The sequence below is a fragment of the Hyperolius riggenbachi genome, chromosome 8 (genome assembly GCF_040937935.1).
Source record: "Hyperolius riggenbachi isolate aHypRig1 chromosome 8, aHypRig1.pri, whole genome shotgun sequence".
Lineage (NCBI taxonomy): Eukaryota > Metazoa > Chordata > Amphibia > Anura > Hyperoliidae > Hyperolius > Hyperolius riggenbachi.
In genome coordinates this window covers 37,768,919-37,783,670 of record NC_090653.1, presented here as the reverse complement: position 1 = coordinate 37,783,670, position 14,752 = coordinate 37,768,919, and the positions used below count along the sequence as shown (strand labels likewise).

The following is a 14,752-nucleotide window of genomic DNA, read 5'->3' as shown; positions in this document are numbered from 1 at the left end:
TGACGTCAGGGCGACCTCCAGGTCCGCATGAACTGGCGCAGTTCAGGTCGACCTGGAGGTCGCTCTGACTTCATCGCCGGGGACCAGGACGGAGCTGCGGCAAACTGCTGCGGGGAGAGCTGCGGTGAGGGACATGCTGGGAGCTTGGGGCTGGAGGAAGTCCCCAGTAAGTACCACTTATTTTATCCATTTTCACCTGATGACTCCTTTAAGAACAGATTCAGGTTAAGAATGAACCTACAGTCCCTATCTCATTTGTTAACCGGGGACTACCTGTATTATTGATACAAGGATGACAGACCTAACAAGGTTAGGCCCGGATTTACCTCACAGGAGCACAGATGTCCTGGCAACCTAGCCCTCCATGAACCTACAAACCCCCCACAAACTGCATTGCAAGTGTGCCAGTTGTCCCCGCTGTCACTTCTTCCTTATTTCCCTTTCTCATCATAGGTAACTACAAGGGCCTATTAGTATTTGGTGGCCAGAAGTTCCCTCAATATTAGGTAGCTAGAGGTGCCTCCGTATTGGGTAGCTAGAGGTGCCCTCGACTGAAGGGAGATCTCCTCAGTGGAATGCCGAAAGATGGGTGAGTAACCTCTCATTTACACAACTCTCATCAAGACTCTGAATGGGGAAGGGGGGAGACAGACTCTCTGGGAGGGGAGTGAGCCGCCTTTCCATCATCAGGCGCCTGTAGGCACATGCCTACAGTCAGTGTCTTATGGTAAATCCAGTACTGAACAAGGTTATACAACATAGGACAAAGCTATACAAAGTAAACAGGTTACAAGATACATGATCATGTTATTTGGAGCTGGTTAGGTAGGCGCAGTAACACCAGTGTGAGATAGTCATAGGAAAGGAGCTCACAATTATAGAATACTCTAGGGAAGGAAGGCCAAAGGCATAAAATCTAAGGAGTGTAGATATTCGTCTAAGCAAGTTAATGAGAAGCGAATGAGTGGTGAAAATTGGTCTAGTCCTGAAGCATAACATTACATATGCAAAAGAAAAAAATATATCTATCAAAGAAAATAGAAAAATAATAAAGAATCACTCACCCTTGTTTGTAATGCAACAATGCTTCTAAATTGTAAAAAGCAGACACACAAAAAAGATATATACACAGTACAATGTCAGTGTACACGGTTACAAATAACGGCCAATTTAGCAGCTGTACATGGAACATTAAGTACATGGAATGAGAGAAGACGTACAAGAAAAGCAATGTAGCATCATAAAATGAAACTGTCGGCAGAGGCGTAGAATCCTATCAATCCAGGGCACCTTGAGGCACCAAGGACAAAGGAAGAGTGAAAAACGGGCATGGCCATAATGTGGGTGGTGAAAAATTGGCCTAGGCATGGTGTAGGCATAAAACAATCAATCGTGCCATACAAGACTCGACCCCAGAAACGGATAGATATCCAAATTTGTATTTATTCCATAATGCGGAGTAACAACATACAAAAAAGCAAAACGATATGGGCAGAGGCCCTTTCTCAAGTGCTGGAGCACTTGAGAAAGGGCCTGTGCCTGAAACTTTGTGCTTTTTTGGATGTTGTTACTCCACATTATGGAATAAATACAAATTTGGATATACCGTATTTTCCGGACCATAAAACCCACTTTTTCTCCCCCAAAAGGGGGGCGGGAAGTCACTGCTTCTTATGGTCCAAATGTATGTTTGCAACACACCCCCAACCAGCCTCGGACTGACCCACCGAACTACCAACGTAAAGTTCGGTGGGCCCCTTTTAAGAGCTGTGACGTCATAGTCACATGACCACAGTGCCCCCTCTCTCCTATCCGGGCGGCCGGACCTGCGCCAGTGACGTCATCACGTTAGCCATGCGGTGCGGTCCGGAGGCCTATAAGAGGAGGCATCAGCCTTCTTCTGATGACAAGCTCCGCCTCTTTCCGCACCGCATCATCGCTACACGTCGCCTGGTGCCAGACAGACTGACAGAGGCCTGGCTGGAGACGCCGCAGCCCGCAGGGGTAACGCCTGGACACTCTGGGCCTGAGGGAGAGGCAGATGCTCGCCGCAGCCACACTGTCTGATGCCCACCGCCGCCCGCCGGGACCTGCCATGCTGCCAGTCAGGCTCAGCTGCCCTGCTGCACACGGTGGGCTCTTTGTGCGTGTGTGTAGTGTTGGGGGGAAACAGGGAGGGGAGGAGAGACTTATTCAACCCAGCCAGGAGAGTGGAGGAGACTGTCACTGAGTGAGGAGAGGGAGAGAGAGGGAGGGATCACCACCAGACCAGGGACGGTGGGTTGTTGGTTGGTGTGTGGCCTGCCAGGCCTGGAGTCTGTTGGTTGGTGTGTGTGGTCTGGAGGCCAAAGAGGCAGGACTCAGGAGAGTCAGAGAAGGAGATGACAGGTGTGTGGGCAGCTGGCAACTGGGGGAAGTTGGTGCCTGGCGCTATCCAATCACGCTCTCGCAGTACTTCCTGTGAGAGCATGATTGGACAGCAGTGCAGGAGATGGAGACCAGCAGCGATGCTGGTAAGTGATTCCTGCTCGCTGCCGCTGCTGGGTGCAATTCTGGAGGGAGGTGGGCATGGAAGGGGGATCCCTAGGTGAGGAAGGGGGAGGCTTCCCCCCTCCCTGCTGCTCTGTGCCCACATTTCCCCCTTCCAGCATGCATTGGGCACTGAGACCTGCATACCTAACTGGGGGGGAGCGCGGAAGGGGGGGCTCTAGGTGAGGGAGGGGGGTAGCTTTCTCCCCGCCGCTCTGTGCCTGCTGCCCCCCCTTCCAGAATGGGGGCCCCCACTAACTGGGGACCTGCCTTTGTGGGGATATCTGCCACCAAATTAATTGCATTTTGTGGGGATTTCTGCTGCTAATCTAATTGCAATTTGTGGGGGTATCTGACGCCAATCTAATTCCATTTTGTGGGGATATCTGTTGCCAATCTAATTGCATTTTGTGGGGTTATCTGCCCCCAATCAGATTGCATTTTGTGGGGGTATCTGCTCCCAATTTAATTGCAATTTGTGGGGATATCTGCCGCCAATTTGATTGCATTTTGTGGGGATATCTGCCGCCAATCTGATTGCATTTTGTGGGGATATCTGCCGCCAATCTGATTGCATTTCGTTGGGGAATCTGCCACCAATCTGATTGCATTTTGTCAGAAAATCTGCTGCCATTTGACTACTTGATGAATTATCATGAGGCATGTAACTACTTGATTATTTTATCTAAAATGTATCTGGTCGGACCTAATCTCTATGAATAACAGCTCTACTTATTTTGTGGGTTTTTTTTGTTTTTTTTTAAGTCTGCCCATGACTCATCATGACCACACCCATGTTCCAGTGCGTGGTGACACTCATTTATTTTTGCTGCGCCGAATGTAGACATATCCCTATTGGAGACTGTCCTCAGAAGTGCTCACAATCTATTCCCTACCATAAAATCATGCAAAATTTGTCGAGTGGGCCCTTAGTGTCCCAGTCCGACCCTTCCCCCAGCCTCCCGGAGTGCAATGCCCATGGTGTGTCCACGGGTACTTCATGCCTATGAAGGGTCCAAGCAATGAAAAATAAAATCCTAGTGCTCTAAATCAAAGAGACACCTGTCAAAAAGATGGAGATGATAGTGCCAATCGCCCCTCAAATAGATTTCTGTGCAGGGCAACCAGAGGAACCATGAGCAAAAGACCCCAGTGAGAAGAGGAAGCAGAGGAGCAACATGTGCAGAAAAGAACTTAACGGCAGAGGAGAAGGCCGAAATCCTGCACCGCGATCGTGCCTCAGAGGAACCGTGGGCAAAGACCCCAGTCGGGAGGGAAGCAGAGGTGCAATGTAGGTGGAAGAGAGCTTACCGGGAAGAGAGAGTGTAGAAGGCTCAATGCTTACAATGCGATCGTACCTCACCTCTAACGAGTGGTTTCTTCCTGGCACGCCCCCTGCCTGTATTGGCTGCCGGCCATGCAGTACATGGTGATTGGCCGAGACGGGACTTCAAGGTCCCACCCCCGGCGATGTATGAGCCTATGGCTATAGCCCCGACACCTCCGCGGGTGGGATCAACTTGTCACTCCTGCAATGTCCACTTCAAAGGCTAGTCCCTGCACACTGATGCAGACTGACCTGTGAAGGAATTTGTGCTCCCCAGCATTCAATAGTGCTTATCAGGGGCGTAGCTACAATTCACTGGGCCCCATAGCAAATATTGTGACTCCTTTAGCATAACCAACCCCATCCCCTTCTTTCCCAGCCCAACCAACCCTCCCCAAACCCACAACCAAACATGTGAATGTTGTACTTTATCTCCCTGCCAATGGTTCCCTCCTTGCCCCGATAGCTTTCTGCGTACGTACAAAAAGGGCGTCAGGAAAAACGGCGCGGGGTGTAAACGGTAATATTGTTTTGAATTTCGTTTACAAATAATGTTTTACAAATGTATAAATCATTAAATAATGTGTATGAAATTGGCAATTGTGAAAACGTTAATCTTCCCTTTTCAAAAGTGAAACTTATAATTACGTTTGTTAAAAAAAACGATAATATATGTTAAATCTTTATAATTGTACATTATTGTGAATAACCTTCATTTATTGTTTCTTCTTATAATAAAATGTGAAAATATTGTTTATAACAATGATATAAATATAACTACGTTCGTAATAAGTGTTGTAAAACATTAGTAAGTATTACAAAAATTTTACTAAAAGTATACCTAACCCTACTCTCACACACAACCCTCCCTGTACCTATCCCTAACCCCTAGACCCACCTGGTGGTGCCTAAACCTAAGATCCCCCTGGTGGTGCCTAACCCTAAGACCCCCCCTGGTGGTGCCTAAACCTAAGACCCCTCCTGGTGGTGCCTAACCCTAAGACCCCCCTTAGTGATCGCTTTGTTATGTGGATAATAATGTTTTACAAATAGTGACTGTAAAAAATATATTGCAATTTACGTTACATACTAATCGCTTTATTTTGTGAATAATAATGTTTTACAGCCGCATTTTGGAAACGCGTGCAGGAGGCCGACACGAACGACATCAGACAGTGCATAGAGTGCACTGTCTGTTCACACTCCATGTGTTCCGGACCTGTGCGGTCCGGGAACGCATGCTGCACGTATTTTTAGCGAAAACGCGTGGCTGTCCCATTCACTTTTCAGTGATGGGATCAGCCACGCAACGCATACAAACGCGGATGGCATGCGTTGCGTTCCGCACGCATAGCCATCTGCGTTTATAATGTGAACGGGGCCTAAGGGATAAAATGTTAAATAATGTTTTAGTTAAATAGGATAAATATGTTTAGTATTTTTATAAACGGTATTCGTCACCGGTGCATTTTGTAAACGTAAATCATGTCAAGCAAAGTTATAAAACATTAAAAAGCTCCAGGTGCCGTTTGTAAAACGTTATTTATCTCCGGCGCCCTTTTTTCCTGTTCGGCGCCATTTAAACGTTATTTATTATGGGAGTGAATGGCGGCGCCCTTTTTATCCACTAGCTGCCTGCGCCCTTTTTTCCTGTTCCCAGCTTTCTCCCCAGTTTCCTGGTAATCCCCTTTAAAGCATTATTTCCCACCAGTGGTTCCCCTTAAAGAGAACCCGAGGTACAATTTACTTATGCTAGTGGGGCACACAGGCTGGTTGTGCACACTAACACCAGCCTCTGTTGCCCCATGGTGTGCCTCCAAGACCCCCTGCGCGCCGCTATACCCCCCGCAGTGCAGGCGACACGCAGCATGTCGCCAGCACAATGTTTACCTAAGCGCTGTCTGTCAGCGCCGCTCCCCCGCCTCCTCCGTATCAGCGCTACCCGCCGTGTCCCTTCCCTCCGGCTGATTGGAGGGAAGTGACGCAGGCGGGTAAACATTGTGCTGGCGACACGCTGCGTGTCGCCAGCACTGCGGGGGGTATAGCGGCGCGCAGGGGGGTCTTGGAGGCACACCATGGGGCAACAGAGGCTGGTGTTAGTGTGCACAACCAGCCTCTGTGCCCCACTAGCATAATAAAATCCCACCTCGGGTTCTCTTTAAGCATTTGGGTGTAGCAATAGGTGCCCATGTTAATATCTGTGAATAGTGGCTACAACAAGAAATTTGGGGACCAGAAAAGAAATAGCGGGTTTCCCTTACAGTGGTCGCTGGTGGTGCCCACTATTTGTAGCCACCACTATTTTTTTCTAGGTTCCTGTTATAGCCACGGTTCGCAGCTATTAATATGGCACTTTTATGTACAGTAACTAAGAGTAAATACTGAAATTTTAGTTTTGGGAGTGTATTCCCACTTTAAACAATTACAAGCAAAAGAAGAGCAATTAAGTAAATGAAACTATAGCATATCATCAACCAAAATGAATGCCCACTAACAGGACCACCAACAATTTGGGGTTAGACCTTTTTGACAACGCTTCCTACCTCTTGCCTGTCTCTGACTTTAAAATTTACTGGATGTTATTTTTAATGATATAGATTGCCATTGTAGTGTGCGTAGATCTTTTCTTGTGTGCCTGGTTTTACAATACAGTAGCGTTTTTGCATCAAATTAAAGTGTGTGCTACCAATCTCTGCATGTAGCAGGCCTAGAGCTGGAGATTGCTGACAACACTACAGAACAGAAGTCATCCAACAAACCTTGAATGGATTTTTTAATATAGTCTGCTATTAGGTGTCAGAAATGTGTAACTGTCAAATAAAGAGTACGTCTTGTGGCGCTGCCACATCAGTCAGGTGCCAGGTCGTGCTGCTAATAGTAAAATTTCAGTAATGTAAATCAATATTTGCACTCCAGTCCCCAGCACCTATTTTAACCTTAAAGTGAACCTTAAGCCAGAAAAAAAAAAAGAGTTTTACTCACCTGGGGCTTCTACCAGCCCCCTGCAGCAGTCCTGTGCCCTCGCAGCCACTCACTAATCCTCTGGTCCCCCGCTGCCAGCTAGTTTTGCTTTTGCCGACATGCCCGTCAGGACTGACCACGCGTAGCTTTTTCCGCATTCACGACTGTAATTAGCGCTATTGCGGGCCGCAACGCGTACAAAAATATGCGTTGCCGCATTACGAACGCATAGATATGCGGCAACGCGGCACAGGACTGCTGCAGGGGGCTGGTAGAAGCCCCAGGTAAGTAAAACTCATTTTTTTTCTGGCTTAAGTGATACCTGAGGTGACATGAGACATGATGAGATAGACATGTAGGTACAGTGCCTAGCGCACAAATAACTATGCAGTGTTCCTTTTTTTCTTTCTCTGCCTGAAAGAGTTAAACATCAGGTATGTAAGTGGCAGTTCCTGAGTCTGGACTGGGTCAGACTACAGTGTGACCCTCACTGATAAGAAATTACAACTAGAAAACACTTTCCTAGCAGAAAATGGCTTTTGAGAGCAGGAAAGAGATAAAAAGGGTCATAAGTTCATAGATTTTAGCTCTGGCATACTTCAATTAATGTGTCATTGAACAAAAACAATAAAACAGTAAAAACTTAAAAAGTAGATTTAAATCTATATATATAAAATCGTGTGCGTGCGTGCGTGTGTGTGTGCCGCGATCACGTGATCACGCGAAAACTGCTAGACCGATTTGAACGAAACTTGGTACACAGATCCCATACTACCTGGGATGATATGTTCTGGGGGTCTCGCAGCCCCCCTGCGCACCTGGGCGGAGCTACAAACAGCGAATCAGATTCCACCCATTCAAGTCAATAGAAAAAATGTAAAAGGCTGCCATTCACACAGTAATCAAGCCAGAGTCCCCACACTTGGCACAGGTGGTCACTTGGTGACCGAGGTTACAAATCCAGGAAAAGTAGGTGGAGCATAAAACAGCCAATCAAATTTCAGCCGTTCATTTTAAATGGGAAAATGTAAACTGCAGCCATTCTTAGACTGTTAATCGCAGGGTTCTCAAACTTGCCACACTTGGTCACTGGGTAAATTTGATTAAGATTCAAGAAAATGGGTGGAGCCTACAACAGCCAATCAAAAGTCACCTATTGATTTTCAAGGGGAATATTTAAACTGCTGCTATTCTTACACTTTTAATGGCAGAGGCTTCAAACTTGCTACAGTCGGTCATTGGGTGACTGGGGTCTAAATTCACTAAAGGGGCGGGGCCACATACAGCCAATCAGATTTCCTTGGTGGATAAACTGCTTCCATTCACACATTTTTGATGCCAGGAACCTGACAGCTCACAAACTTGGTCATTGAGTGACTGTGTGTCAAGGTTTAAAAAAAAAGTGGGTGGTGCCAAAACAACTTTTACTGGAAAAATATAAACTGCAGCCATTCTTACACCGTTAATGGCAGGGTTCTCAAACTTTGCACAGTTAGTCATTGGGTGACAGATTAAGATTTTGGAAGGTGGGTGGAGCCTACAACAGCCAATAAAAATTCACCTTTTGATTTTCAAAGGGATTATTTCATCTGCTACCATTCTCTTATACTGTTAAAAGCAGATGCCTCAAACCTGGTACAGTTGGTCACTGGGTGACTAGGGTCCAAATTCAGGAAGGGGGCGGAGCCACAAAAAGCCAGATTTGTTTATTTTTCAATGGGAATATACAAAGTATTGATACCAAGGACCCCAAAGCTGATAAACTTGATAATTGAGTGACTGTATGTCAAGGTTAGAAAAAGTGGGCGGTGCCAACAACTTCATTTTTTACATTGCAGGGTTCCCAAACTTTACACAATTGTCCCCTGGGTGACTGGGATAAATATTCAGAAATGTGTGTGGAGCCTACAACAGCCAATCAAAATGTACCTATTGATTTTCAAGGGGAATATTCACATTGCTACTATTCTTACACTGTCAGTGGCAGAGGCCTTAAACCTGATACAGTCAGTCATTGGGTGACTGGGGTCCAAATTCACTAAAGGGGTGGAGCCACAAACAGCCAATCAGATTTGTTAGATTGATTTCAGCCATTCTGTTATTGGCAGGGTTCTCAAACGTGACACAGTTGGCCACTGGGTGACTGGGACTAATATTCAGAAAAGTGGGTGGAGCCTACAGCAGCCAATCAAAATGCACCTTTTGATTTTCAAGGGGAATACTTACATTGCTGCCATTCATGCACTCTTAATGGCAGAGGCCTAACATCTGCTACAGTCAGTCACTGGGAGACTGGGGTTTAAATTCTGAAGAGAGTGGGCCAAAAACAGCCAATCAGATTTGTTTAATTTCAATGGTAAAATGCAACTTATTGATGCCAAAGACCCCAAAGCTCATAAACGTGGTCATTAAGTGACTGTTGGTCAAGATTAGAAATAGTGGACGGAGCAAAAAACAACTAACTTTTTACATGGGGAAATGTAAACTGCAGCTTTTCTTACACTGTTAATGGCAGGGTTCTCAAACTTCACACAGTTGGTCACTGGGTGACTAGGATTAATATTCGGAAAAGTAGGTGGAGCCTACAAGAGCCAATCAAAATTCACCTATTGATGTTCAAGAAGAATATTGAAACTGCAGCCATTCTCACACTGTTAATAGCAGAGGCCTCAAACCTGCTACAGTCCTTTGTTAAGTGTTTGGGGTTCAAATTCAGTACAGGGGCGGAGCCAAAAACAGCCAGATTTCTTTGCTGGTTAAACTGCTTCCATTAGCACAATTTTGATGCCAGGAACCCAAAAGCTCACAAACTTGGTCATTGAGTAGTGACTGTGTGTCAAGGTTACAAAAAGTGGGTGGAGTTAAAAACAGATTTTTCTGGGAAATTGTAAACTGCAGCCCTTCTTCACTGTTAATGGCAGGGTTCTGAAACTTAGCATAGCTGGTTACTGGGTGACTGGGATTAATATTCAGAAAAGTGGGTGGAGCCTAAAAATGCCAGTCAAAAATCACATCGTTCAAAAAGATCCGCACCATCAACGTAGAAAACTTTAATAGTTAAAAATAATAAAATCCATGTGTGGGTAGAAACACAGATTATCTGTGTTTCTACCCACACATGGATTTTATTATTTTTAACTATTAAAGTTTTCTACGTTGATGGTGCGGATCTTTTTGAACGATTGCATTGTACTCGTGACTCCAGAGGAGATCCCTGCACATCATTCAGCTAACCATTGGTGCAGTGCCTTTCACCAGGAGTCAAAAATCACATGTCACTTTTCAAGGAGAATATTAAAATTGTTGCCATTCTTGCACTGTTAATGGCACAAGCCTCAAACCTGGTACAGTTGGCAATTGGGTCACTGAGGTTCAGAAAAGGGGACAGAGCCACAAACAGTGAATCAGATTTGTTTCATTTCATGGGAAAATACAAATGATTGATGCCAAGGACCCCAAAACTCACAAACTTGGGCATTGAGTAGTGACTTTGTGTCCAGGTTACAAAAAGTGGACGGAGCCAAAAACAACTTTCACTGGGAAAGTGTAAACTGCAGCCCTTCTTACACTGTTTATTTCAGGGTTCCCAAACTTTGACCAGATGGTCACTGAGTGACTGAGATTAATATTCAGGGAAGTGGGTGGAGCCTATAATAGCCAATCAAAATTCAACTGTTGATTTTCAAGTGGAATATTTAAATTGCTGCCATTTTTACACTGTTAATAGCAGATGCCTCAAACCTGCTACAGTTGGTCATTGGGTGACTGGGGTTCAAATGCTGGAGAGGAGTGGAGCCACAAACAGCCTATCTGATTTGTTGAATTTCTATGGAAATATACAAATTATTGATGCCAAGGACCCCAAAGCTCACAAACTTGGTCATTCAGTGTTTGTGTGTTAGGGTTAGAAAGTGGGCGGAGCCAAAACCAGTCAAATACATACCCGGGCAACGCCGGGTCATCAGTGGGTGGAGACAAATACAAATTTCACTGGGAAAATGTAAACTGCAGCCATTCTTACACTGTTAATGGCAGGGTTTTTAAACTTTGCACAGTTGGTCACTGGGTGACTGGGATTAATATTCAGAAAAGTGGGTGGAGCCTACAAAAAATGAATCAAACTTCACCTGTTGCTTTTCAAGGGGAATATTTAATTGCTACCATTCTTGAACTGTTAATGGCACAGGCCTCAAACCTGGTACAGTTGGTTATTGGGTGACTGGGGTCAGGGCCGGTTTAAGCCACGTGGGGGCCCTGGGGCAAAAGTAACTTGGGGCCAGTGGCGTCCCTACAATAGAGCGCAGGGGGGCGGGGCGCACCGGGTGTCAGACACCCAGGGGGTGTCGCCACGACCCCCCCACAGCAGCACAATCGGAGGGGGAAGCAGGGCTAGAAGGAGAGGCTGTGGAGGCAGCGGTGGGGAGGGGGGAAATATCCCCCCCTCCCTCACCTGGGACCCCTCCTTCTGCCTCTCTCTCCCCCTCCAGGAAAGCGGCGATAAGTGCGGGGCGGCCGGAGGCAGGGCCGCGCCTGGGCGAGTGCTGTGGTGTGGGTGCATTGCACCCAGGCGCCGGGCTGTGCTTGCCCCCAGTCTGGTCTTCACCGGTGCCCTCTGCCTCCCCCTCGGTCGCCGCTCTCTCCCCCTGGCCGCCTGCAACATCAGACCTCATCAGCGGGCGACCAGATAGACGGGCGCCGGCGCTAGGACCTAGCGGACACCGCTCATGCGGAAGTGACATCACTTCCGCATAGCGGTGCGCCCGCCGCCCGCTCTAAGGTCGGGTCGTCCACTGATAGAGAGGTCTGCTGCTGCTGGAAGGTGAGGGGTCCCTGTCACTCACCCTCTACCTAGCCTGGGGGCACCTGTCACTCACTGGGGTCCCTGTCACTCACTACCTACCTAGCCTGGGGGCACCTGTCACTCACTGGGGGTCCCTGTCACTCACTACCTACCTAGCCTGGGGGCACCTGTCACTCACTGGGGGCACCTGTCACTCACTACCTACCTAGCCTGGGGGCACCTGTCACTCACTGGGGGTCCCTGTCACTCACTACCTACCTAGCCTGGGGGCACCTGTCACTCACTGGGGGCACCTGTCACTCACTACCTACCTAGCCTGGGGGCACCTGTCACTCACTGGGAGTCCCTGCCACTCACTACCTACCTAGCCTGGGGGCACCTGTCACTCACTGGGGGCACCTGTCACTCACTACCTACCTAGCCTGGGGGCACCTGTCACTCACTGCCTAGCTAGCCTGGGGGCACCTGTCACTCACTGGGGGTCCCTGTCACTCTCTACCTAGCTAGCCTGGGGGCACCTGTCACTCACTGGGGGGTCCCTGTCACTCACTACCTACCTAGCCTGGGGGCACCTGTCACTCACTGGGGGTCCCTGTCACTCACTACCTAGCTAGCCTGGGGGCACCTGTCACTCACTGGGGGTCCCTGTCACTCACTACCTAGCTAGCCTGGGGGCACCTGTCACTCACTAGGGGATCCCTGTCACTCACTACCTAGCTAGCCTGGGGGCACCTGTCACTCACTGGGGGGTCCCTGTCACTCACTACCTACCTAGCCTGGGGGCACCTGTCACTCACTACCTAAAGGGCTCCCTGTCACTCACTACCTAAAGGGCTCCCTGTCACTCACTACCTAAAGGGGGTCCCTGTCACTCACTACCTAAAGGGGGTCCAGGCTGGCTACATATACTGGGGACACTGGCTGTTTGTCATTATGTGCATTTACTGGTGAAAAGCTGTCTCTTATTATGTGCATTTGCTGGTGAAAAGCTGTCTCTTATTATGTGCATTTACTGGTGAAAAACGGTTTCTTATTATGTGCATTTACTGGTGAAAAGCGGTTTCTTATTATGTGCATTTACTGGTGAAAAGTGGTCTCTTATTATGTGCATTTACTGGTGAAAAGCGGTTTCTTATTATGTGCATTTACTGGTGAAAAGCGGTCTCTTATTATGTGCATTTACTGGTGAAAAGCGGTCTCTTATTATGTGCATTTACTGGTGAAAAGCGGTCTCCTATTATGTGCATTTACTGGTGAAAAGCGGTCTCTTATTATGTGCATTTACTGGTGAAAAGCAGCTTCTTATTATGCGCATTTACTGGTGAAAGGCTGTCTGTCATTACGTGCATTTACTGGTGAAACGCTGTCTCTTATGTGCATTTAGTGGGGAAATTTTGTCAGTAAAAATAATCTTTTGTCCGTAAATTTTTAGGTATTTGTCAGTAAAAAATAACGTGAAAGGTTGGCAACACTGGCAGGCTGTGTGGCGCAACGGGAAAGATACAGGCAGCCCACCTCACACTTGGGCTTGGCGGGGGGAGGAGCCGACAATAGCGAGCGAGAGTAGGGTGGCCGCAGGCAGCCATAAATACGCAGTGTGTGACTGTGTCGCACTCGCAGAGCCTCTCAGCCTGAATCAGTCCAGAGACTCGCAGGCAGCCAAAGCCAGCCAGGAGCAAGCCCATGGAAGAGGGGTAGGAATGGAGTATCGCATGCATGCGTAAAGAGGTGGAAGGTGTGGGTGTGATGAGGCAGGACATGGGTGTGGTTATGTGGTTGGGCGCGGTTAATTTAACCACTCCCATAGGCGCCAGAGAAAATCTTGCACCCAGGTGCCAGGCACCCCAGGCTCTCACCCCTGGGCGTATGGACAATTACTTACTTGATTTCCGCGTTCCAAGCGTGGAGCGCAGCGTCATGATGACGTTACAGGTCTCCGTCTTCAATGCCGCCCACTGTGCTTCCTGATTAGCGGAAGCACAGTGGGCGGCATTGGAGGCGGAGACCTGTAACGTCATGACACTTGGATCTCCCCACCACTACCTCCACAGCCCCTCCATCTAGCCCTGCTTCCCCCTCCTGGGGCACCTACACAGGGGGCAACTATACTAGCTTACTGGGGGCAACTATACTAGCCATACTGGGGGCAACTATACCAGCTATACTGGGGGCAACTATACTAGCCATACTGGGGGCAACTATACTAGCCATACTGGGGGCAACTATACTAGCCATACTGGGGGCAACTATACTAGCTTACTGGGGGCAACTATACTAGCCATACTGGGGGCAACTAAACTATACCAGCTATACTGGGGGCAACTAAACTATACTAGCTATACTGGGGGCAACCAAACTATACTAGCTATACTGGCTGGGGCAACTATACTAGCTATACTGGGGGTAGCTATCCTGGCTGGGGGGCAACTATACTAGCTATACTGGCTGGGGGCAACTATACTAGCTGTACTGGCTGGGGGCAACTATACTAGCTGTACTGGCTGGGGGCAACTATACTAGCTATACTGTCTGGGGGCAACTACACTAGCTATACTGGCTGGGGCGACCATACTAGCTATACTGGGACAACTATACTAACTTCATTGGGGGCAACTAGCTACACTGGGGGCAACTGTACTAGCTATACTGGGGGCAGCTATACTGGGGGCAACTATATTACCTACACTAAGGGCAACTATACTAGGTATTTTGGGGGCAACTATACTAGCTATACTGGGGCCGCTATTCTGGAGGGGGAAGAGAGAGGCAGAAGGAGGGGTCCCAGGTGAGGGAGGGGGGGATATGTCCCCCCTCCCCACCGCTGCCTCTACAGCTCCTCCATCTAGCCCTGCTTCCCCCTCCTGGGGGTACAGCCTCCATATCACTCCTATCCCGGGTTCACTTTAAATTAGTTAGCTCCGCCCTCATCTGGTCATGGCCATGCCCATTTTCCACCACAGCGCGCTTTGCGCGCCGCAATTTATAGCCACGCCCATTTTTTTTGGGGGGGGGGTGTCTTTTAATACCCAGCACCGGGTGTCAAATGCCCTAGGTACGCCACTGCTTGGGGCCCCCCTACACCTTCCTCAGCGAAGTCAGCCCCCGAACCGACTGGTGCCCCTCGTGGTCTCGCA

At 48.2% G+C, this 14,752-nt stretch overlaps 1 protein-coding gene across 4 annotated transcripts in view; it reads right to left on the bottom strand.

The window, feature by feature from the left end:
• The window catches only part of LOC137528086 (uncharacterized), a 131,685-nt gene that overhangs the window by 27,947 nt on the left and 88,986 nt on the right, over window positions 1-14,752 (bottom strand). The window lies entirely within an intron of this gene.